Raw genomic sequence first — 26,727 nt, forward strand, 5'->3', positions numbered from 1 at the left:
AACAAAAAAGACTTACACTGCAATACTTATTTGTACAATATGTTGCGTGAATTGTATTATAAATGTGGACCTATTTTAGTGGAATTTTATCTTTTAATGACCTATATTCTTAACATGTGTATTCCAACCTTCACTTTTTTCTCTCCAGCTTTCTGCCCTTTTCCCTCCTAAACTTTGCTTTTTCCGCTCTTATTTTCCTCACTTTCTCATCGTCTTCTTCAATGAGCGGTGAAATCTACTGGACATCATAAGTCCTTTTTTTTGTTTCAGACCCTATTTTGTTGATTGTATGTTCGATTGTTTTGATATTGATTTTCAATTTCGTTGTTTTATGGGTATGTGGTTATAAGTATGTGGCATGTACAAACAATTGTATAAAATTCACCAAAGTTCGTACTTCACCAATAATTCTTATAGGAAGTTCTCATAATTTGAGGCGTGTCAAAAGAAATTGTCCTTAAGGATATTTCACCCGATATGGGTGTATCCCAAGGATTCAACAAACTCTACTACTCTAAAACTAGGAACTAGAAACTAACAAAGACTTTTTTGTGATAAAACTCAACACAATCAAATATTAGGAAGAAGAATCAATCTATATTTTCTCTTCTTCTCCAGAAGAACTCATGAGAAATATATAGCCAAGAATAAGTAAACGAGTAACGTCTCAACAAAAGTTACGAATATGAGAATAAATATCATCAATATATTGATGACAATTTATTTTGGGCAATTGAAGACTCCTAATTTCGGTCAAAAGGAAACATTGCAACATCCATATTTTTGACCAACAATATAAATGTAATTTTTAATAATAGAGTGTTATTTATAGAGAGGAAATATTTATAAAAAAAATATTATCTTCCAAATATAACAAGATATAAAATAGTTCTTTTTGATAAATATATGTTCCTGTCTTGAATTCAATTATATGAGGTAACAAAATTTTTTGATTAGTCACACATAGCTACCCTTTGGGATATTCATTATATGATGTATTGTTTTTTAATTTTTTTTCTATTCCTCACTCTATGAAATTTTCAAAATTTATTGATGTTGCTTGATTTGATCATTTTATTGATTTTCATACTGTAATCTTTTAACACTTCTTATCATGTTGAACCAATATAGTGATAAAGTTTCAGTTGCGAGGTTCAATTGATCTTTAGGTAATTGAATTGTGTATATGATTTTAAGCACTGTTCATATCTTTCTCATATAGGTAAAAGAAAAACAAAAAATTACTAAGAAGAGCTAGATGTTTAATACGATTAGCACCTAGAATTTATTATATTTTTTCAATTTCATTTGATCATATTTTTCTAGCACCATTCAACTGTAAGTACTTTAGCTTATCATTTATTTTGAGGCATTTTCTTTTAAAAAAATGAATAGCAAGAGGATCAACCAAATGGATGTCGTGCTCTAGAAATGTATTTGTACAATGGTTCACAAGTATATCTTTTATGGTATTGTTTTATCAAAAGGTATGTTGGGAATTGTTTTCTAGGTAATTAGTTATCGATTGCTCTCAAATGGTTCTTGCTTCACACTGATTTTGATGATATCAACATTCATGCATTTACCTTGTAAGTTTGTCACATTTGACTTTATACTTCTCATATATAATCATGACGGACAAGAAGAGTTATTGAGGTAGCTACCTTGACTTTTTGAGAGAAAGTGCACGGAGCAAATCATTCCAAAGAAATATTACACTCTCTTAGGCTACGGATGCAAAGCTTCTTGACATCACGTTCATGAACCTCAAGTACTTTTCGTTTAGCTATAAACTCAAAATACATATCCAAAGCTTCTTGTCACCTTTGAGACACAAATTTGCAGAGTGGTCTATCTTTTTGAGCGCCCTTCTGACATCTAAGCATCTAAAGATGTAACAACACCTTTGGTGCATCTTAACTCAAAGGTTTCATTTTTTGTTTTTGCTTCTCTATCAAAGAGAATTGTAATTCAAATGATAGCATATCCAATCATTCATTCATTCCTTCTAGATACTATTAGAACGTTATTTAAACATGTTATGTAATCAACATGTTGCACGGGCCACATAGAGAGTAAAATTTTCATATTATTTTAAAAGTAATTTTGGCATCTTAATAATTTTTAAATAATACATACATTTTTTATATGATTATACATAAAATTTTTACTTTTTATTAATATTCGAAAAATATCTCACAAAGATTTGTTTCTTAATTAAATGTTTTTAGTTAGTTTTGTTTAATAAAAAATATGTATTTTGAATTAATTTGTTTATATTTAAGTTTATAATTTTATCTTGTTAAAATTAATAAGCTTATTAATTAATTAGTATTAATTTGTTTTATGCGCTGAATTCTCTAATTTACTCAAGATGCCTATACTGTCAAAATTTCAATCAAAATAGTCATCTTTTTATTATTGACACTTGTAACTCTCCATCATCATCTTCTTTTTCTCCCAAAGAAACGATTGAGGATTTAAAAGAATAAAGAAGAAAAAGAATAAGAAAGAAGGAGAAAAAAGATTTCAGACAACTTTCACAAAACCTAGATCCTTAAATACTTATCTGAATGTGACATGTTGTAATCTCAACCTCTCATCCGAAACGAGACGGATCAAATGTGAAACGTTGGATTGATCAATCTAGAATAATGGACTCACATGTTAGCAATCTGATGGAATAATAGTTTTTTACATATGGTTAGGTGCATTGCAAATTAGAAGGTGACAGGTATATATTTTTATCGCTTTATTTTTTTTATTCAATAACTATGCTTGTATATATACGTGCTATTAGATACGAATAGACATTCAGAAATTTCCCCAAAAATCTCTACAATTTCTTTCACCTTTATTGAGTATTTTGGTGCTTCTTTTTCCTTCTCTCAAGATCAAATGGCTCCTATTCTCAATCTATTGAGAATTGTTCAAGATCAGTACAAATACAACTCTTCTAAGCCATATCCAAGGTATTTATTTTCAAATTCCGTTGATGTTTCCACTCAAAATTCCCTCAATTTTAACCTAATCTTCCTTCTATAACCACCTCCCCCTCACTATTTAGAGAAGCCTTTTGGAGAGGGGGGGGGGGGCACAAAATTTTCATTCAAGACGAAGAAGATGCTCATAAACTATCTACATCTATTCTAAGAAGAGAGGTTTGTGATTTTTCAATTTTGTTTGGGATTCAAAAGCTTTCTCTGGCGAAGCACCGTTGTTCGTGCTAGTTGAATAGATCCCTATTTTCTTGTTATCTCTAGCGCGCTGCTCTACAAAAGGTAATTTCTTTGACTTAAGTTATTTGTTGAGTTTCCATATAATCTTTTCTGTCTTAATTGTGATTGCTTAAAATTCAGAATCTAGCCTTTGAGATCTTGTGTGAGTTGTAGATTAGGGTTAAATGCATTAACCTGTTTAATAAAAATTCTCTAGGTTGAAATGGCAGTTGAATCAACCAACTATATGTTCTACAAAGCACAAGCAAATTTAAATTAAATGAAATGACTAAATATAGGGTTGTGTTTTCTTGTAATTTCCTCTCAACATTGGTTGTTTTCTTGCGTTGTCTGTCATGTACTGATGAGCTGTAATAGAGCTTCAGAGATAGATAGTTGCCATTTACAATTTATTACTTCAATTTTATCATAAGCTTTGTGGACAACAAGACCCTCTATTTATTGCCCGTTGTATAGATTTTAACATGATTTCTTTGTGTCTTTGTCATTTAAATTTAATTTACATAGTCAAATTATTTCTCCCTTCTCTCTACAAATCCTTACTCTTTTTCTAGCATAAACTCCCTCCGATTGAGTTCATCGGACTATCTTTCATCTTCTTACATCTCGGGTTCGGTTGAAACACAACACCCCTCTTGGAGTCAGCCTCACCACTCCTCCAAAGAAAAAGGAAAGGAAATTTGGAGGTTTTAGAAGCTAATGTACATAAGATGTTCAGTAGATGCAGATGTATACAAGCAATGCATACACAAAGAAAATAGGCTAAACCCATAAATTTTAGCAGTTCAAAAATGGTCTTAAAAAAACCTAAATAAGGTAGCGTCATTATAATTTAGGAAAAGTTGAAGAATGAGCCTATTAGTCCAGCAATCTGTACTTGGGTAACTACCCACTTTTACTCTCTCCTCTACTCTATATTTCTATGATTCTTATTTCGTATTAACTGTAACTTTACTTACTTCAAATTAATTAAATTTTCTTGAAGATGAACCAAAAAAAATTTTGTATTGATTTACTGATTTTATTAATCAAGTGATTTTTCACTCAATTGACCATTTTGGTTATGGTTTTAACTAATGTTCAACCATTTGTTTTTTTTTTCATTTTTAAAATCAACTTTTCCCTTAAATACCTTTATTATATTTTTACCTTAATTAATTATTTTTACTTAAATAATTTCAACGCACTAGATAACTCTGTGTTAGCGGAAATTTTAAGTGTCTTAAAAACTTTCTTGATGTGTAAATAAGAATCCCGTACCCGTTTCTCTAAGAAAAATTTAGACGTAATTTTTGTTGAAGTCTTTAGAGTGAAGTTCTCTTAATTTCTTTACAAGATAAAGTAACGACTCTATTTCTAAGTATTATTTTTTTAAAAAAAAAATTCTAAGTAAAATAGTGACATAATACTAATGATAGGGAAACATTATAGAGTAGAGTTATGCTTAAAATTATCCTTATGTATGAGTTGTCCATTTTCTAATTTATAAATATATTCATTGTTAAAGTCTTTAGAATGAAGTTCTCTTAATTTCTTTAAAAGATAAAGTGACGACTCTATTTATAAGTATTATTTTTTCAAATTGTTTTTTCTAAGTAAAATTGTGATATAACACTAATGAGTAAAGTTATGCTAAAAATGATCCTTATGTATGGATTGTCCATTTTCTAATTTATCAACATATTCATTGTTTTAATTTTTGTATGAGTATCTTTCGCCAGAAAAGACAAAAAATGAAAGATATAATTTAATTTTATTCCATATATATAATTTTCCAAAACATGTGCTTATGCAAACCAAATTTTATCACTTGGTACCAACAAGTTTCCCTTCTTTTGTGTTTGTAAATAATATTAGTTTTAGAAGTGAGAACTCAATTGGTGAGGAACCAAAGAGTTTTCATCCTCATTTCAATTTGGTTTCCTTTTTCCTTGTGAAAACTACTTCTATCATTATCACTATTTCTACTTTTGTCTCAAAAAATTAATATTTTTTTCTATGCTTCCATATAAATGAATTAATTCTATATTAGATTGTAGTTAATATTTGTTGACTTTCATTTATCAATTGATATTTCATTTCGGAAATGCTTTGATCTCTATCTCTTTTGTATTGTCCTCTTTCTTTTTCACCTTCTCCTCTCTCACCACCAACAAAATTTAACTACCGTCAAAACTATTGTTGTCAAAATGTGTGGTCAATAATGTACTGATCCATTCCATATATGTCTAGGAACGACTAGATAGGGCGACTTCGAGTAATTCCCGTGACTTTTAGCCATTTCTGATAATCTTGAGCTATTTATGGTGACCTCTAGGGACATCCGACAATATACAACTCCAATAAGGACCAGATAAGGCTACATCCATCCATTTCCGGCAATTTTCAAACACTTTTTTGATACCTCCTTGTACCTCCGGCAACATCTAGCAATTCAGATGACACCCAAATTTAATTTTCTTGCTATCTTCAAATCTAACTTCTCTACCAAGTCTATCTCGATATTCTGTTGATCTTTCTTTTTTAAGAATGTATTAGTGATTATTTTATATCTTAGCCTATCTATATCTTATTTAGAATTTAGTTGCGGTGTATATTGTTCAAAGCTTGTGGATTTATAATCTTCCCTTGATTTCTTTCCATTGTATATCAAGGGATGATTCTGAAATTCATAGGATTTAAACAACAAAATGTGCAACTATGTTTTGAATAAGATATAATTATGTTAAGACATAGAGTCACTTATATATTCTATTTATTCTTTGAAGATCAAGAGAATGTTAAGATAGATCTAGTAGTGCTTTGAGGTTTAAAGATTGCACAAACCTAAATTTTGTGTCGCTTGAATTGTTGGATGTCGCTAGAAGTCCATGGAGGTTACAAAAAATGGTTGGAATTCACTAGAAATTGATTGATGTATTCCTATCTGGTATTCCTTGGAGTTTTTGTAGGTTGTCGAATGTCCGTAGAGGTCTGCATAAATGGATGGAGGTAGCCAATAATGGGCAAGGACGCTTGAAATGACTGGAAGCTGACTTATTTAGTCTTTACTGGACCGATCTGGAATGGATCTTTACTAACCGCACATTTTGGAAACACCAGTGGTGTCTACATGTTTCTCTTTTTTGTAAATGATTTTTTTGAGAAGTGAGAAATGAATTGGTGAGAAATCAATTATTTTCCGCTCTAGTTTTGATTTGGTTTCTCTATATTTGGTGAAACTCTATGGTTCACCTTAATTAGTGAAACTACTTCTATGATTATCACTATTTCTACTTTTGTCTAAACAAATAACACTCCCTCCGTTTAAAAAAGAACGACTTCATTTTCTTTTTAGTATGTTTCAAAAAGAATGACCTCATTCTTTTTTTTTGTAACATTTTAGTTTCGGGTTTCCACGTGAAATATTTAAGGTCACATGATCAAAAGAAAATTTTGTACATTTGACCTAACTTTAATTTAGGACCACAAGATTCAAAAGTCTTTTCTGGAGTTTCAAGTCAATCTAGGTCATTCCTTGTGAAACGGAGGGAGTAATATATTATCAATTTTTTTGTGTGTTTCATATGAAAGTTACTCATACAAAATACAAAACAATAAACATATTTATAAAGGTTTTGGTTGCTTGTTTTAAACTATTTTTTCTATAGTGTTGAGTTGGGTAATTTTTTCAGTGAGACAACTTCCGTTGGTTTTTTGATTCATTTTATTGACTCTCAAAATACCATTTTTGGTGGGGTAGTATATTCATTATTCACGTGCAGGACTCCAAATTAGTTCCAAGGGTCTGTTCGAAATTTGGATGTTTGTTCCAAGCTGTTGATGAACTCATAATTACAGAGTCTTGTCGCTTTGGCGTCATATTTTCCACACTAGCAACAAAAAGTTTGTAGGGGTTGCAATCGATGGGTGTTTGAAGTCCCTCTTATTTTCAAAACCCTCTTATTTTCTGCAATTTGTTCTTGGGAAGAGAGAAGGAGACTTAGGGTATTCTTCTACTGTTTTTTCCTTAATTTCTTTGACATATGTTTGTGATTTACTCTCTTAACTTGTAAATTAATTCTTAAGTCTTAGAATCTAGAGGGTTACTCTTGGGGGAGGGTTTTAAACTTACATTAATGATGTAAAAAGAACCCATGTGGGGTAGAATGATCATGAATTTTCTCGGGGTTTAGGATTTCGTTACACTGTGGGTATTGTTAAGCCATTATTGATTGATATTTTATTTCTATTATTATTTATATAAAGAACAAGCCAAGGTAATTTTAAAAAGGCAAATTAGCTTTCTTTGAAGTTTTCAAGGCTTGTAGGTGATTGTTTGTTATTTTCCAAAGTATGTAATCTAAGTATGTTAATTGTAATGTAGATGATTTAAAACTACGAAGTCTAAAGCACAAGTCAAGGAAGAATATTTTAAACAAAGGCCAAAAACACTGAAAAGAGTAGAAATCACTAACCTAATGTTTTCCTAATCGAAAGGGAGAATTGCCCAAATGATTGAATCTCGGCAAAATGGACATTGTCTAATGTCAAAGTTTTAAAGTAAATTGGTGAACCCAAATGTATCACCAAAAGTGACAGACCAAAGAGTAAACTTGAAGGTTATCTTAGGTGCACAAGGTGATATTCGGCAATTCACTGAGCATGAAGAGCGTATTCCATCGAGTTTGCCCATTTAAGTTCAAACACCTCAAGCTAGACGAGCTGAATGATACAAATGGTGATCTGTCGAGTGAGTTTAGCGAGCCCGACTAATGATACAAACGGCGATCCGCTGAGTGAGTGGGGAAAACTCGTTTTGGAAAGTATGAATAGTTGGGAAGTGAGAGAAAATAGATCTATCTTATCTTTTATCAATTTTACTTTTGGATTTGTTAGAAAGAGAATTGTTGAGTATTGCTATTAGAGGTGGGGTTTACCATTTTGCTCTTGTAACCAACAACTGAAAGTTGAATTCAAAGTGGTGTTAATTATCATTGCTTAATTTCAATGCATCAATGACTACTATCATGATAGGTATAGTCCTTGTATTTTTTTGTGATGGGTGGTTAAAATCCCAATATTTAGGGATGTGATTATCAGGGTGGGTCTTGATTTAAATTAGTGGGTCTATTGTATTCGTTGGTTTGATAAAAAACATAAAGTGACACCTAAGGTTGTCCCGAATTTTCAAAAAGACACTTTAGCTATGCATATATCTTATTACCTCCTAAACAATTTGAAACTTATATTATTACATCATTTTTCAAATCACTTCCCATATTTTTAAAAACAAGTGTTATCACCCATCAATCATTATGTGACACAAGTTAATTTAACTTGAAATACAATTTCTCGCAAACTATGTTCTTCATAAAAAAAAGTTGGATTCCGACTATGATCTAGTAAATTGATGGAATCTGATTGTAATTCTTTTGATAATTGGAAAACCACTTCCTAAGCTGGTGTAACCAGAAACTTTCCTTGTTAATGTTCCAAAAAATATCAAAGATATTTGTATTATATTCTCGAGAAAAAGGAGAGACCAAGGACATGCATTTTTTTTTGCATTCAACTGTAATGTTATAATTAAAAAAAATAAAATCTGAAGTGATTTATTTGTTTGCTTGAAGGATTCCTATTTTAAGTTGGCCAAAATAAAAAACAAACTGTTTAAAATTTTGTTCACTATTATGTATATGAAGTCTCTGCTTATCTCAGGTGATATGTCGTAAATGTACTTATATTCTGAGAAGTGTGAACATGTCATTGTTTCAGGACCTGGGGCAACCATTTGAGGAATGTGTGCTACATGTTGCTCTTGTTGTTTAGCAACGAGGTAATTGCTCTGAGACTGTTTCCATGGTGTAAATATGATCATTGCATTTGCTGCTGGAAAATGTTCTTTAGTTATATCAAGGTGCCTTCATAATTAACTCCTCCTCTCTCTCTCTCTCTCTCTCTCTTCCTATTAAGTGTTGTGGAAAGTCTTAAAACTATACTACGACTAATTAACACATTATGTGGCACCCAAGGGTGTGACCAAGTGGTTAATGAAGTGGATTTGAGTACAAGAGGTTATAGATTCAAATTCGAGCAGAGACAAAAACACTAGGTTATGTATCCTTTCGTGTTAATCACCATATAACAATTTTGTCATTATTTATCATGCATAAACAATTGTTGCATTATGATCCCACGTAGCTAGTAAGCAATCAAATGACCCCACTGATTTTGTATTAATGTATAGAAGGGTCTACTATATTACTAGTTTTATAATGTTTTGATATGATATTTCAATAATTCGTCTGGTATGAGTAGTTGGAAAGGAGGACGAACTTCAAGAGAAATGATAGTGTGCATGGAAACTATTCAATTGCTTTGTTAGATACTACACAAAGCTTCTAAGAGATGTGGCAATATTTAACGAAAATGGAGACTCAGTTAATATATACATAAAATAATTGAGAAGGAACACATGTGGTCATGGAGTCTCTTTGCTAGGCTAATAAAACTACACAGTAGAGAACCTTTAGCGGCAATAGTTATTGCCACAAATACATTTACCGACATTTGATTAAATGTCATTGGATCCAATGTCGCTAAAGCCTTTAGTGACATGTATGTCGGGGGCCGGTAAAAACCCTTATTATTGCTGCTAAAAGTGTCCTTTACTATTGCCATTAAAAGATACTTTAGGAGAAAGCACATTTTGTGGCATTTGTTATTGCCGGCAAAGATAATAATTGCTCCTCAAGCAGTTACTGTAATATCAAGAACTGATCATAAATTCACCTTAATTCACATATTTAACCCTCTTTTATAACCTAAAAAATATAATTCATAAGATAAATAAGTTTGAAGGTAACAAAGAAAAATTACCAAAATCAAAACAATGTAATTCACTTAAAATAGTAAGAACAAACGATCTTAATACATTCAATTTCTCATCTTGTAGCAGTAAAAAAATATGAATTATCAAAATAGAAAAATTTTGTTCAACAACATTGGAGAAAAAAAAAGGCAATTAAGCAAGTGTTTGTTCCCTAATGCAAAATGTGATAGCTTTCTCGATCAGTTTGTCATTCCTTGAACAATCTCACCATTTAAATGAGTGTATCACTGTAATATAGAAGTAGACGGTTAGACGACAAAAAATTGACATGCCATTTATGAAAATACAAATATTTCTTATGTATATTAAATACAAAATATTGTTGTAGGAGTTCCTCTAATCAGCAACCATCACTTAGAGCTATCTTGATGATATAGCGTTTTGCCTCATGCTTACAAGACCGATCTATACCTTCTCATGAGTATAGAATCTGAACTACTAAGTAGATCCACTGGTCTATGCTAAAAGCACTTTAGAAATTATCTAAAAAGTATGAACCTTTTTCTACCCATGGTGGCTACATGGTTTATATCGGCTCGGAGTTTTCTGAACAATCTCACGTATCGGTGCTCAATATTACTCCCAGAATATACTAGCTCTTTATATTTAAAAACATAACTTCTTTCTTTGGTTTTGAGATAATTTTTCATAACTTAGCTCAAAGACTATCTTGGAAATCTCAGTTTCCTCTTTTAGGGACAATTGACATTTAGCTATTAAAAATGAACTCTTTATTGACAATTACATTAAATATTAAATATCTGATAAAAAAGTTCAATTCGTTTTCATTCAATAAATCTAAGTACTTTTTCATCCACAAAATTTAGAAATCCCAAAATGCTCGATCTCTCTTTCTCCATTCCCATCCGAAGGACAACTCCAAGATTCACAAAATTGATCTGAAGTTTCATCTTCTTAGTCTTCAACTTCATAGTTTCCATCTCCGTATCCTTCGTCCGCCATATATTTCTCACCCTTAGTCACAACCTAATGGTAAGCCGATGCGCTCTGATTCTTTTGTATGTGAATGGACAATACTGACTGTTTTGTGTATCAGTAATCAAATTGTGATATATGAGGATTGTAGTGTAGAGTAGTTTTCTGTGAGAGCTGTATTTTGTGCATCGTGTGTTGTGCTAAGCCACCTAACCCAAAAATCAAGCTCCATCCCTTCCTTCAACATAATTTCCGCAAGCTGATACAAGTCCTACTTGTATTAGATTTTGCTTTATATTTTCATTTGTTGTATTTCAGTTTGCGAGGTATCTGCTGCAGCAGTGTGTAATGCTAAATGCAATTGTTTTCTATTTTATGCTTTTCTTTTACAGATTATCCTTTTACTTATATGGATGTTTTGTGTATGATTATGAAATCGTAATATAGGAGGATAAGTAGTGTGTGTAGTTTCTAGAGACATGTAGTGTGAATTAAAGAGATAATGGAAGAATTAACATGTAATGAGTAGAGCTAAGTTGTGGTTTTACTATTCAAAAATAAGGGGAAAAGAGTAACAGGGAGAATTCCGTACCACAAAGGAGATAATAGAGTGTTTTAAGAGGCATAATAAAGACACACACAATTCAATCTGAAAACCAAGCTGGGGTACAACCTCTACATGTAGATTCCAATTTCGTGTCTCCTCCCTTTAGGATGAATTAGAGAACAACTAGTGTAGTAAGAATTGCTACTAAATACTACAATTCATGCACTAGTTTTCAATCTCAACGCTTATTCCTATGTTTTATTACATGCTCTATGTGTACCATTTTCTTTTTCTGATAAGTCACGATATAGAGCAAGAGCTAATTTCAAAAAGAAATATGGTCATTAGTAGCACCAGGGTATTCAACTCAAGCAGTTAAAACCCCTGGGACAGACCTGGCAGAAGAAGGTAAAATATATGTGCAATTATCTTCTTGAATTCTTGTTCACAAATTTTCCTTTCCATGTGTTCGTTTGAAGATGAGTTTAGGATGTTAGCACAAACTTGTATGAAGTTTTGATGATTTTAAAAACTTATTGATCTAACAAGGAACCAGATTCTTTTTATTGGAACTGTCGACAGTGAGATGAATGATAAACTCACTGTGAGGTATATATTTGTGTGCTATCATCAAAAAGAGGAAAAATGTTATATTCTAGGTGTTTTGATGATCCTCGCAAATAAGGGGACCTGGTCCATGTTAGAGTGCTCTCGTCCAGATATAAATGGGGTAAAGCCGTAAAAGTTGTCATGTTAGGTTGTAGGTGAAAAGTCCAGTGTCCTACACCAATAAGGAGAGTGAACGATATTATATGTTTTAGTATCTCTCAAATGCAGGGACCTGGTCCCGGGCAGAATTCTCTACATCTGATACATAATGGTGTACAGCTATAAAGTTAACCTGTCAGTGGTAGGTGAGGCGCCAGCGTACTGAACCAATCAGAATGGAAGAGGGTTTTTATCCAACAATTAATAACTCTTTATGGTTGATAATTTCAACATGACAAAAAACATATTAAGTTAATTCATTGAATAAGAGAGAGAGCGGCAAGCCTTTGTCAAGAACTCAAGCATCAAAGAACGCAGCAAGGGACCTGGTCTCGAGAAGTCCGCGCATAAGAAAAGGACGAAAAGACAACTGTCAAAAGCTGCCAACCTCTGAGGGGTTGGTGCATAGCTTATCATAACAGCAGACTCTCATTCAATAGCCTCGTCCCAAGGGTTTGTGTTCATTTGAATATATTCTATTCTCCAACAACACAAACACAAGTTTTGGAAAACAAAGTTTTAGATTTTCGGAAAATGCAAAATCTCAAAAAGCAAAGGCCATCTTCAAGAAGTATCATCCTAAGAGCAACAGGGACCAGATAAAGCTTCAAGCTCTATATTTTTCATAGGATTATATCTTACATTCTTACATTGTATATATGTTTCTAATTTATAAAGGATTCAGATAATTGGTTCAGGTTTGTAAAAATCTAAATCATTTAAGGTTAACTGATTTAGTGGGCAACATTGTTTTGTTGCTTAGCCAAATTCTAAGTCATCTAGAGTTAGGTGTTATAGTGGTCGGTGTGGTATCCGTTTAGCAAAGTCTATGTTATCTAGGGGTGATAGATTAGTGGGCGGTGTTGTATCCGCTTAGGCTCTTCAAGTAATAGGTAGATTACTTGACTGTGAGATTAATAACTTTTCCTCACATTGTTTGTAACCGGCTTTCTCTTTTGCTTGAGAAGATTAGTGAAGATGGTTAAAAATCCTATGCAATACGTCGTGGTTTTACTCCCTTGAGCAAGGAGGTTTCCACGTAAAATCGTTGTGTAAATTTTAGTTACAGCCATTTACTTTCTGCATTTGTTTCAACTACTATTCTTGCTGAGTCAACGGACCTGGTCTGTTGACGTATAGTAGATGCTGATCACTGTCTGTGCTTACATTTTGTTCTTACTGTGTCAAGGGACCTGGTCCATTAACTGTTAGTGGACGCACTCATTCCAACACCATGGATAATAATCTTTTGTCCCTTTTCATTAGCTGTTTTTTTTTTGTTCTCTTTCTCTCTGGATGGAGTTGGAGCTCGTTTCGTTAAGTTTGTGAGATTGTGCATAATATGATAAGTCAAATCTAGTAATACATCCTCAGAGTCTAGTTAATCATAGATGTGGTTGTGAAGTGTTAACGAAATGATATGGACCCAGGGATCTTTATTTGTGGAATGCATGAAAAAGAGTACAAAGAATCTCTTGAGGCCTTCAATGAAAAACAGAAGCAAAAAAATCCAGCTAATATCAAGATTGATGGAGGTAACTGTAATTTACAAGAACTTTGTATTGATCTTCATATTCACAAACATTCTTATATGTTTATTGATGTATGTGCAACTGATGGGTGAAAGCGAGAAAATGCGGTTGAAGAAGTTGGAGGATCTGAGCAAGAGCATTGAAACAATATAATGAATAACCAGTAAAATCTCCCCTGACTAATTAGGATTGTGTGATGTATTTAAGAAAGTTCTTTTACTCTATTTATATATGTGTGTGGCGTTTGATTGTATTTCTTTTTCTTTTGCTGAGAGACACTTGAAAAAGCTCCCTTGCAAGGTACTTTCACTTTCCAAACCATCTTCATTGCCAACAATTTTATCTGATTGTTGGAGGAATTAAGATCACTGTAAGCAGAATTAACAGTGTGTTTTCCTTTACTGTCACACTTCCAAACCAAACTTACTGTCTTCTTCTGTTAAACCATTTAACTTGATTGTTGCATTGTACCTATTCTTTCTCTAATGACTGTCACAAGTGAGTTCTGAATTTTTTCACGTCCTTCATAGACGATAAAATTTGTAGACCTACTTTATTAAAAGATGTTTGGAATCTATCACCGGGGAAGACAATTGTTGTGTCATTTAATAGTCGTAATCAGTCCATTGGAAAAGAGGGATCAAAGCTGGCAAGCTTTCTAGGGATCTTTGTTAGAACTCCAAATTTGACACTGTTATGTGCAAATGACTGGTGAGTGTTTGATAACGAAGAAAAGACAAAGTTGGTGGAATTTGTTAAGGTATAAAATTATTATTCTTAACAAGTATCATTGCTTTCTTATACATGATATTATCTGGTTAACTTTTACCAATCTTTTCGGAAAAAGTTCTCCATTCCGATATGTGGAGAAGAGTTAGTGAAAAAGTCAATAAAAAAATGGAGGGACTATAAATGCGACTTGAAGGCGATGTAAGTGACCAAATATAAGACCAAAGATGCCTTGATGAAAAATAGACCAACTCAGATACCAAGGGATCAATGGAATGGTCTCGTTTTGTATTGCGCTAATACACTGTTTGATTCCTATCATCATGGATGAGACAAGTCATGTACAATATATTCCTACGGAATTAAGCAGGCCACAAAACAATTAAAGTACTATTAGACAGGTATGTCTTCTCCAAATCTATTTCCTTGTTATACTGAGTTTTGAGGCTACTGTCTTTGTATGTCACATTGTAGTCCTTCTAGATGATAGTAGGAATGTGGTTATCTCTGCAAAATCATGTCTTTAAATGTGCAAGATGCTATGGCCTGTGGGTTTTGTTTGATTTGCTATGTTCTATTGAATGTATGTTGAAAGTTCAAATTTTGATAGTCATGTGTGTGTTGGGGTGGCTCGTTCAAGTTACTGTATGGATTGTTTTTCTCTGCATATCATGCTTGAGATAATCTTGATGTTATGGCTTTTAAGAAACTTAACAGTAAATACCTAGCTCTGGCTGTCCAGAAGATTACTCTAAATTGAGACTTAAATGATAGAACTCGTTGTGCTTTGTTATTTATTTTATTGGGATCACACAGCTCGAACTTTTTACTTGTCATTCAGATATGTGATATGAAAGAGATCCCTTACTGAAGTGATAATTCTGAATCTATTGTTGGAGATTGCAATTTGAAAGTAAATTTGCAATCAACTTAACAATAAACACGCTCTGATTGTCCAGAAGATTATTCTAACTTGAGTCTTTACTGATAAAATTTGTTATGTTGTGTGTAAAGCCCTAAAACCCAATCCAACAAAGGGTTTTTCTGAACAAGTCATATGTCAAGCATTTGAGTATAGTCAACTGGTTAAAGTTACTATTAGATCAATAATATTTTCTGAGAGTTTGCTTGACGGTAAATGTTAATGTACATTAGTTTTTGAGTTGGTGTATAGTAACGCTACTACTTTAGACTTTCCATAACATCTTATATATGAACTAGGTAAATTGCCAGCGCTTCGCGCACTGGTGAACTACATCAATAATAAACTTCTGAACATGTATTAATATAAATGCTTTTCAGAGGGTACAACCCTATGATAAATGGTCAAGAATATTTTATCCAAAAAAGAGATGAATTGTATTTTTAATCATAGACGAAGAAAATTTGATTCTTAGTGTTTATGAATTTTGTTATTAATTCTTCATTTTATTGTAGTCGTTTATCAGCAAAGAATTAAGAAAAGATATGTAATTGTTTCATTGTCTATATTTGTATTTTTAAAAAGTTGTACAAAAATTTGATTCATCAATAGAGATTTTCTCTTATTCAAGGCCTCTGCATACATAATCTAAATATTATACATCTTATATAATTAGTTGTCTAATTGATAAGTTAATTAAAATATAAAAACACATCCCCTGAAGTTCAATGAAATTACGTATGTCGCTCAAATAATTTGGATTAAATGGTGTCTTGCCATGTCCTTTATTCAAAATCATACGCACTAGATGACACTACTTTGAGATCCAAAAACTCATATTTTGTTGTTTATGTTTCGATCAATATAGTTAAAAGTTTATTTTTTGGAACTTCCATTCTAAAATTTATAAGAAGATAATTATTTCTTGAATATTTGGTTGATATAGATTCATCCTACTTTGGGTAATTGATTGACTCCAACCCAACATTTGAACCCCAACATTGCATAGGATTTTTAACCATCTTCACTAATCTTCTCAAGCAAAAGTGAAAGCCGGTTAAAAATAATGTGAGGAAAAGTTATTAATCTCACAGTCAAGTAATCTACCTATTACTTGAAGAGCCTAAGCGGATACAACACCGCCCACTAATCTATCACCCCTAGATAACTTAGACTTTGCTAAGCGGATACCACACCGACCACTATACCACCTAACTCTAGATGACTTAGAATTTGGCTAAGCAACAAAACAATGTTGCCCACTAAATCAGTTAACCTTAAATGATTTAGATTTTTACAAACCTGAACCAATTATCTGAATCCTTTATAAATTAGAAACATATATACAATGTAAGAATGTAAGATATAATCCTATGAAAAATATAGAGCTTGAAGCTTTATCTGGTCCCTGTTGCTCTTAGGATGATACTTCTTGAAGATGGCCTTTGCTTTTTGAGATTTTGCATTTTCCGAAAATCTAAAACTTTGTTTTCCAAAACTTGTGTTTGTGTTGTTGGAGAATAGAATATATTCAAATGAACACAAACCCTTGGGACGAGGCTATTGAATGAGAGTCTGCTGTTATGATAAGCTATGCACCAACCCCTCAGAGTTGGCAGCTTTTGACAGTTGTCTTTTCGTCCTTTTCTTATGCGCAGACTTCTCGAGACCAGGTCCCTTGCTGCGTTCTTTAATGCTTGAGTTCTTGACAAAGGCTTGCCGCTCTCTCTCTTCTTCAATGAATTAACTTAATATGTTGTTTGTCATGTTGAAATTATCAACCATAAAGAGTTATTAATTGTTGGATAAAAACCCTCTTCCATTCTGATTGGTTCAGTACGCTGGCGCCTCACTTACCACTGACAGGTTAACTTTATAGCTGTACACCAATTATGTATCAGATGTAGAGAACTCTGCCAGGGACCAGGTCCCTGCATTTGAGAGATACTAAAACATATAATCTCGTCCGCTCTCCTTATTGGTGTAGGACGCTGGACTTTTCACCTACAACCTAACATGACAACTTTTACCGCTTTACCCCATTTATATCTGGACGAGAGCACTCTAACAGGGACCAGGTCCCCTCATTTGTGAGGATTATCAAAACACCTAGAATATAACATTTTTCCTCTTTTTGATGATAGCACACAAATATACCTCACAGTGAGTTTACCATTCATCTCACTGTCGGCAGTTCCAATAAAAAGAATCTGGTTCCTTGTTAGATCAATAAGTTTTTAAAATCATCAAAACTTCATACAAGTTTGTGCTAATATCTTAAAATCATCTTCAAACTAACACATGGAAAGGAAAATTTGTGAACAAGAATTCAAGAAGATAATTGCACATATATTTTACCTTCTTCTGCCAGGTCTGTCCCAGGGGTTTTAACTGCTTGAGTTGAATACCCTGGTGCTACTAATGACCATATTTCTTTTTGAAATTAGCTCTTGCTCTATATCGTGACTTATCAGAAAAAGAAAATGGTACACATAGAGCATGTAATAAAACATAGGAATAAGCGTTGAGATTGAAAACTAGTGCATGAATTGTAGTATTTAGCAGCAATTCTTACTACACTAGTTGTTCTCTAATTCATCCTAAAGGGAGGAGACACGAAATTGGAATCTACATGTAGAGGTTGTACCCCAGCTTGGTTTTCAGGTTGAATTGTGTGTGTCTTTATTATGCCTCTTAAAACGCTCTATTATCTCCTTTGTGGTACGGAATTCTCCCTGTTACTCTTTTCCCCTTATTTTTGAATAGTAAAACCACAACTTAGCTCTACTCATTACATGTTAATTCTTCCATTATCTCTTTAATTCACACTACATGTCTCTAGAAACTACACACACTACTTATCCTCCTATATTACGATTTCATAATCATACACAAAACATCCATATAAGTAAAAGGATAATCTGTAAAAGAAAAGCATAAAATAGAAAACAATTGCATTTAGCATTACACACTGCTGCAGCAGATACCTCGCAAACTGAAATACAACAAATGAAAATATAAAGCAAAATCTAATACAAGTAGGACTTGTATCAGCTTGCGGAAATTATGTTGAAAGAAGGGATAGAGCTCGATTTTTGGGTTAGACAGCTTAGCACAACACACGATGCACAAAATACAGCTCTCACAGAAAACTACTCTACACTACAATCCTCATTTATCACAATTTGATTACTGATACACAAAACAGTCAGTATTGTCCATTCACATACAAAAGAATCAGAGCGCATCGGCTTACCATTAGGTTGTGACTAAGGGTGAGAAATATATGGCGGGCGAAGGATACGGAGATGGAAACTACGAAGTTGAAGACTAAGATGATGAAACTTCAGATCAATTTTGTGAATCTTGTAGTTGTCCTTCGGATGGGAATGGAGAGAGAGAGATCGAGCGTTTTGGGATTTTGAAATTTTGTGGATGAAAAAGTACTTAGATTTATTGAATGAAAACGAATTGAACTTTTTTATCAGATATTTAATATTTAATGTAATTGTCAATAAAGAGTTCATTTTTAATAGCTAAATGTCAATTGTCCCTAAAAGAGGAAACTGAGATTTCCAAGATAGTCTTTGAGCTAAGTTATGAAAAATTATCTCAAACCAAAGAAAAAAGTTATGTTTTTAAATATAAAGAGCTAGTATATTCTTGGAGTAATATTGAGCACCGATACGTGAGATTGTTCAGAAAACTCCGAGCCGATATAAACCATGTAGCCACCATGGGTAGAAAAAGGTTCATACTTTTTAGATAATTTCTAAAGTGCTTTTAGCATAGACCAGTGGATCTACTTAGTAGTTCAGATTCTATACTCATGAGAAGGTATAGATCGGTCTTGTAAGCATGAGGCAAAACGATATATCATCAAGATAGCTCTAAGTGATGGTTGCTTATTAGAGGAACTCCTACAACAATATTTTGTATTTAATATACATAAGAAATATTTGTATTTTCATATTCAAACAGAATTCATATTGTATCTTGCATACATAGAGAGTTATTATTTTATTTTTAATTATGGAGAATTGAAAACCATGTTTAAAGTTTTTCTTTATACTGCATTTATTTACACTATTTTATATTGAAATCAATTTTTTTATGTTGAGTTGAGCCAGGTAAGTATTTCACTCAGATTCTTTTCAAGCTTATGTTATGTTTAGCATTTAGACTCGCATACTTGTACATTCAATGTACTAATGTTAGTTGGTTTGCATCGTCTTATGATGCAGAGGCAGGTAATGAGGTCAGGATCCAGTGCATCGCTCATCCAGTTGAGCCTCCTTCCTTTAAGAGGATCCTTTTTCATTGATTTAATAATTAGTCAGTTCATTAGGAAGTCGTGGGCCTGTCCCAACATCCACCTAACTTATTTTAGAGGCTTCGTAGATAGTTAGTCAGATGTTATTTCATTCTTCATTATCTTATTACTGGCTAATGTTCATATTTGATTTCCCACTTTGGCTAAGTTAAATGTTTATTTTTAAAACATTATGAGCTCAGTTTGTGACAATTAAATTTTTTAGCATTTGAATTCCTTTCTTATTACTTAAAGTCTTCAACTGAGTAAGTAAGTCAAACCAAAGGTTTGCTTTGGGCAAACAATGGTTCTCGAGTGTCAGTCCCGCCAAGAGTATATGCTCGGAGCATAACACCCTCCCCCCTCCTCATTTTTTCCTTTTCACTTTCCATTACTTTTAATTTAGAGAAGATTTTCGTTCACTTGTGCTTGGTTGCACTTCATTAGATCAACAACGCCTCTTTAAATCTTTCCTCCTAGCATATTGTTCACGTCTATCATTCATCCGGGTTTTTTTGACGTGATCATTGTCTAGACAAGCAACATATATGGATCATAATCACCTGTCGAAAGTGGAAACTCGAAGATCATCTACCAGGACCATAGAAACATTAATGCCAATTTGAAAGAAAATATTTTATTTATAATCTCTTGTATTTCACTACGTACAGATATTTAATAAGACTCATCTATTTATGATAGTAAAACCTAAGTAATATAGGATTAGGAACTTCTCTGATAATCCTAATTAACCGTAAATATGTAATATCATAAACAACAAATCTCAAAGAACTAAGAATTCCTACTCCAACATTGGATTATTATTCCAACAGGCAGCCTTTTATTCCTAATACGAAGATCTCTTACTTTGTATGTGTCTATCTTACTAGATACAATAAATGAAGTTAATGTCCAAACACATAAGAGTTAGCTTTGTTCAATCTAGACCCCTCTATACCAAAGGTATCAGTTACTTGATTTTCTTACCTATACCGATATGTTGCGCCAGAGGGTTCCTAAGTTTGAGTATCAGTTCCCTTCAATCAAACAAAATATTAGAGTAAGATGGATGATCATTTTCTAGACAGTGAAGGATATCTAGACTGTCTTCATTAATTTGAAGTAGCGATAGATTTTAGGCTAGTGCAATAGCAAAATCATTATGAAGAGCCAATAGTTTAGAAATAATATTTTTTGCTTCATATATATTTCCCATTAAACCTACTACCCAATTACCATATTTGTATCTTATTACTCCTCCTATTTCGCTTGATTTACTCGAGGTAGAATCACCATTTAGTCATACCATATGTTTGGAGATTTCATTTTAAATACCTTATTATAGGCTTTCCTATATTGTTCCTTTGGTTCGTGAGTGAGAAAATTTTGATGACATGTATGTATGGAATATTAGCCTTTATTTTCCCTTTTCTATTGATCTGGTAGTTATTATTTCTAGGCACCAAAAGAAGAAGAATAATCAAAGAAAATTAATTTCAAGTGCAATGCAACATTAGTACTCTTGCACCTCTCAGTTCACAACTCATAACACTGGTGAAATGGTTGAATTCATTACATTTAGTTCTTTAGTAAGCAACCTTCAATTTCTGCCATTACGCTTTGTAGTTTTTCCCCCACTATATAGCATTCGAATTCAAATACATTAATTAAGCTTCTTATGAACTGTGTTACATTCCTGAAAGTTTATTTTCTCTTATTTCACGAATCTTAATCATTTACTGTAAGTCATAATTATTCATGTAAGTATTGTAATTTTTTTGCTATTTCGGTGACTTTTTTTTTAACCGGGTTAAAAGTTATAGTAAGAATGGCTGAAAATTGATCTTCTATTTTTTCCTTTTCTACATGTTTCTTCATATAGATTTTGGAATAATTACTTGTGGGTTGTGCTTTATTTGATAACACACAACAAAAAATATGTAATAACTAATACGAAAAAAAATGTGAAGTTTATTAAAAGAATCAAACAGATTGTTCTATTGCTTTCCATAGTTTAGTATATTATTTTGATTGTTTTATCTTAGGTACCGATATTTGTATGTTATTGCACTCTTCCAAGAATATTAGTATAGAGACAATTAGTCCACTTCTTTAATCGCAAGTTGACTAATTTGTCATACTTTTTCCTCTCTTTTTTGGCCTAACAAAATAATTTTATCCGCAATAATTATGCATATTAAAAAAGAGTTCTAGAAACACTACCGATATTAATTGTGTAAAATCTTGAAATTTAAAATAATTAGGAAGAACCTAAGAACAGGAAATAATCATTTTTGGAAATAATTAAAAATTTAAAAAGTTACTTAATTTAGAAAAAGTGATTTTTTGGTAAATTTCAAAAGGTCATAAGTTCTAACTCATGATTATGATATGGTTGAAGATATCTTTGAATGATCTTTCCAAAGGCGGCGAGTTTGTGTGATTCCGAGTTCGAATGAGTAAGTTATCCCCTTTTGAAGTTGGAATGTTTGATTAAGGAAAGTATAAATCCGGATTTTTGAAAAGTAATTTAGTATTTTCCTTGCCTAGTTATTGTAATTTATTTTTAGGATTTTATTTGGGGTTAAGTTATATTTTAGTCAGTTTTAGAAAAGTAAATTTCATGCTAGATCTTGGAGAAAGTAGAAAAGAGGAGAAAGGGAAGAATGTTTGAGATCCGTTTAAGTTTCGTTGAGATTAGCTTGTGGATTTTTTGTCGGGGTGATCACTACAAAGGTATGTGAGATCACAAAGATTTGGGTTAGTTCACTCACGCGCCAATCATGATTCAATTTCAGCGAAGTTATTAGATTTGAAAGTAAATCCTTGAATTCTTGATAAATTTCGTTTGAGTTCTTCTTGATTGTGTTGATTGGATTTCCTTGAGATCGGTTCATGTTTTTAGCTGTATTTTTTTTTAGTAGAAACTGATATTATTTGATGGTATAAATGATTCTAATTATTTGGAGAAAGAACCCATGAAGTTTGGAGGGCTTAAAGATTAAAAACGAAGAAGTAACTTTCGTTGGGCAAATCTGGTACCTAGGGGCACGTCGCAGAGCTAGTTCCCAGTTTTGAGAAAAATCGTTTCACATAGAAGAGAGGTCACGGACGTTTCAACCTCAAAAGTAATTTTTGAAACCAAAATTTCAATGCTTCTTCCCGTCGCGGACCCATCCTCATATTTCTATTTTTTTTTATATTTTCTCATGTTTAGGTATCTAAAATTATTCCCAAACATCATGAGATCATTCCTATTGCAAATCACAATCCTTGAATCCATAATTCAATTCAAGGAAAGTTAAGAGTGAAGTAAAGAAGTCAAGATAAGTTCTTAAGAATTTCATAAGTCTTTCACAAACGTTTTAACTTTGTTTTAAGACTTAAGTTTCAAGTTAAACAAAGAGTTCAGATTTGAAGTTCATTTCTTCAAAGAAGTATATGAGAACTAAGTATTCTCTAGAAGTTTAAAAATTTTCACATTTATATAAGAATGGAAACTGAGATATTCAAAGAGCCTTTAGCTAGTTTTCAGAAAAGTGGATATGCTTTCATAATAAAGCAAGAAGGGCAATTATGATTTCCAAGGTAGCCTTTTTTAGCATTAAACTCAAATCACAAAAGGATGTATATTTTTAAAACATAAGAGTTAAGATAATATTTTTTGAAGTAGTATTGAGCACCAATATCGGGGAGAGTTCAGACAACTCACAACCCCCATAAACCGTGTAGCCACAATGGGTAGAAAATGGTCATACTTTTTACATGATTCCTTTAGCGCTTTTTAGCATAGACTAGTGGATCCACTTGAAAGTTAAGGTTCTATACTTATGGCAAGGTATAGGATGATCCTGGATTCTTGAGGCAAAACGTTGTATCATCACTATAGCTCTTATGTGATGATTGTCGGTTAGAGAAACTCTCACATAAGTAATTACATTATTATAGACATAATTTGTTTGTATATTTACATACATCTCAGAGTTTTATTGTATCTTTGCATACATACAAAGCTGATATCATGTTTAAATAGATTTTCTTTATATTGCACTTTCTTTAAAATCGCTTTATATTGAAATGAGTTCAGTTGAGTCAGGTAAGTTATTCAGATTGCTTTCAAGCCTATGTTGTGTTAGCATTCCAACTCGCATGTTCGTACATTTAATGTACAGTTTCCAGTTGGTCTACATCTTATTATGATATAGACATAGGTTACTAGGATTGACAACCAGTGCATCATTGATTCAGTAAGCATTTCAGAGGACTCCTTTTGTTGCTTTCAATTTTATTTTCAGTTCATTAGTATGTTGTGGGGTTTCTTCCAACATCCATCTATGTTGTTTTAGAGTCTTCAGAGATAGTAAGATAATTAGTTATGAGTCTTTTCGCTTTGTGTTTTAATTTTTTTGCTATGAGACTTGAGTATCCATTTTGGGCTAGTTTGAATGCTTTCTTTAAAGATATTCCAAAAATTTCCATAACTTCTTTATTTGAGGTTATTTCTGATATTTTTCATTGAGTAAGTAATTCAGACCAAGAGTTCGCTTGGGGCCAATAATGGTTCTCGAGTGGCATTCCAGCCGAGGGTGTAGGCTTGGGGCGTGACAAACTAATTGTCATTAGAATGTCTCAATAGAATTTAGGGACATTTATAGAGAGTACTTATTGCCTTTGAATATACATATTAGTGACAGTTGAACTATTCATTTTCATTTAAGATCATTTTTGTCGTAGTGATATTTCTTTCTTTTGACTTCTTTCAATTGATTTTGTGAACTGTAAACTTGGATACAACTTGAGAGACTATCTTTTTGAAAAATATGTTAAGCAACATATTTTTCTTCTTGGTTGTTAGGAAAGTAAGATCGTCTTTGTTATTATTATTTGTGGATATTTGTGAGCTCAAGTGGTCACAAACTTATGGTGTGAGATTTTAATATCTTATATATCAAAATTTAGATTTAGAATATTCAGTCATGTTTCCTTTAGATGCCACCTACTGCTTGGTTGATCATTGCATTAATTTTTTGTTACTACATACTATAACCATAACAAGAACTAGGATTGAATTCAAAATAAATTGGAACCGTTGATATGAAACCTAAGCAATAACAATAACTATTCTAGACAATGAGAATTTTTTTAATGATATTAACAATTTTAGGGGCATTTTTAACATATACATGATACAACATACTATAATAATAAAAAATATTGATGGAGGTTCATAAGAAAGAAGTCGAAGGCCCTTCATTTGCATTTTGTTAATTATGTTCTTATAGGAACGTGATGTCCCACATTACTTTGGAGTGTTGTTGTTTGAAGCTTTTTGATGTCTTCTTTATAATTCTTATATTGTTCTTTATAACTTCAAATTTTTGACCAACAATTTGCGTGGAGATTTTCTTAAATTTCTTTCTTATACATAAAATCTCCTTATTACTCATTCACTATAAGATTTGGAGAAACCTTTGTCTTAAGATAAAATATTCTTGACAATGTAGTGTATATATAAAAAATACGAATATTATCAAATTATCACATGTAAGCAAAGTAAAATAGTTCAATCCCGTGTGAATCACACGTAACTTATCGTGTGTGCATTGCCCTTTTATATAAGCCAACAAAAAAAGACTAACACTGCAATACTTATTTGTACAATATGTTGCGTGAGTTGTACTATGAATGTGGACCTATTTTAGTGGCATTTTGTCTTTTAATGATCTATATGCTTAACACGTGTATTCCAACCTTCACTTTTTCTCTCTCCGGCTTTCTGCCCCTTTCCCTCTTAAAATTTGCTTTTTCCGCTCTTAGTTTTCCTCACTTTCTCATCATCTTCTTCAATGAGCGGTGAAATCTACTGGACATCATAAGTATTTTTTTTGTTTTATACCCTATTTTGTTGATGGTATGTTCAATTATTTTGATATTGATTTTCAATTCCGATATAGGTGTATCCCCTGGATTCAACAAGCTCTACTAGTAAAAAGCAAGGAGCTAGAAACTACCAAAGATTTTTTTACGATTAAACCCAACACAATAGAATATTAGGACGAAGAAGAATCAATCTATATTTTCTCCTCTTCTTCGCCACAAGAACTCATGAGAAATATATAGATAAGAATAAGTAAACTACTGACGTCTCAACAAAAGTTACAAATATGAGAATGAATGTCATCAATACATTGATGACAATTTATTTTGGGCAATTGAAGACTCCTAATTTTGAAAAGGAAACATTGCAACATCCATATTTTTGACCAACAATATCAATATAATTTCCAATAATGTAATGTTATTTATAGAGAGGAAATATTAATAAAATAATATTATCTTCCAAATATAACAAGATATAAAATAGTTCATATATATATATATATATATATATATATATATATATATATATATATATATATTTCCAACATTTACTATATATATATATATATATATATATTTCCAACATTTACTCTCAATTGAGAAGTTTGGGACATGTTTGGTGTTTTTTCCATCAATCATCCGGATCTACGCCATATATCAACAGATTATGATTTCGAGGGTCATCCATTTTTCAGTCTTGAATTCAATTATATGAGGAAACCAGAACTTTTTATTAGTCACGCATAACTACCCTTTGAGATATTTGTTATCTGGTGTACTATTTTTTTTCTATTCCTCACTATACGAATTTTTTTTTAAAATTTATTGATGCCTCTTGCTTTCATCATTCTATTGATTTTCATACTGTAATCTTTTAACACTTCTTATCGTGCTGGACCAATAGAGTGATAATGTTTCAGTTGTGAGGTTCAGTTGATCTTTAGGTAATTGAATTGTGTATTTGATTTGAAGCACTCTCCATATCTTT

General features: G+C 32.2%; 1 long non-coding RNA gene across 2 annotated transcripts; it reads left to right on the plus strand.

Annotated features, from left to right (window-relative positions):
* Positions 1-2,835: 2,835 nt before the first annotated feature.
* Positions 2,836-17,680, plus strand: LOC138348573 (uncharacterized). 2 transcript variants are annotated; one of them, XR_011221296.1, is made up of 4 exons: positions 2,836-3,281; positions 8,997-9,057; positions 13,795-13,899; positions 13,992-17,680. It is a non-coding gene; the product is annotated as an uncharacterized lncRNA (long non-coding RNA). The 2 variants fall into 2 exon arrangements; XR_011221295.1 differs by having other exon boundaries at positions 13,795-17,680.
* Positions 17,681-26,727: the final 9,047 nt, after the last annotated feature.

Source organism: Solanum lycopersicum, chromosome 5, assembly GCF_036512215.1.
Source record: "Solanum lycopersicum chromosome 5, SLM_r2.1".
Classification (NCBI taxonomy): domain Eukaryota; kingdom Viridiplantae; phylum Streptophyta; class Magnoliopsida; order Solanales; family Solanaceae; genus Solanum; species Solanum lycopersicum.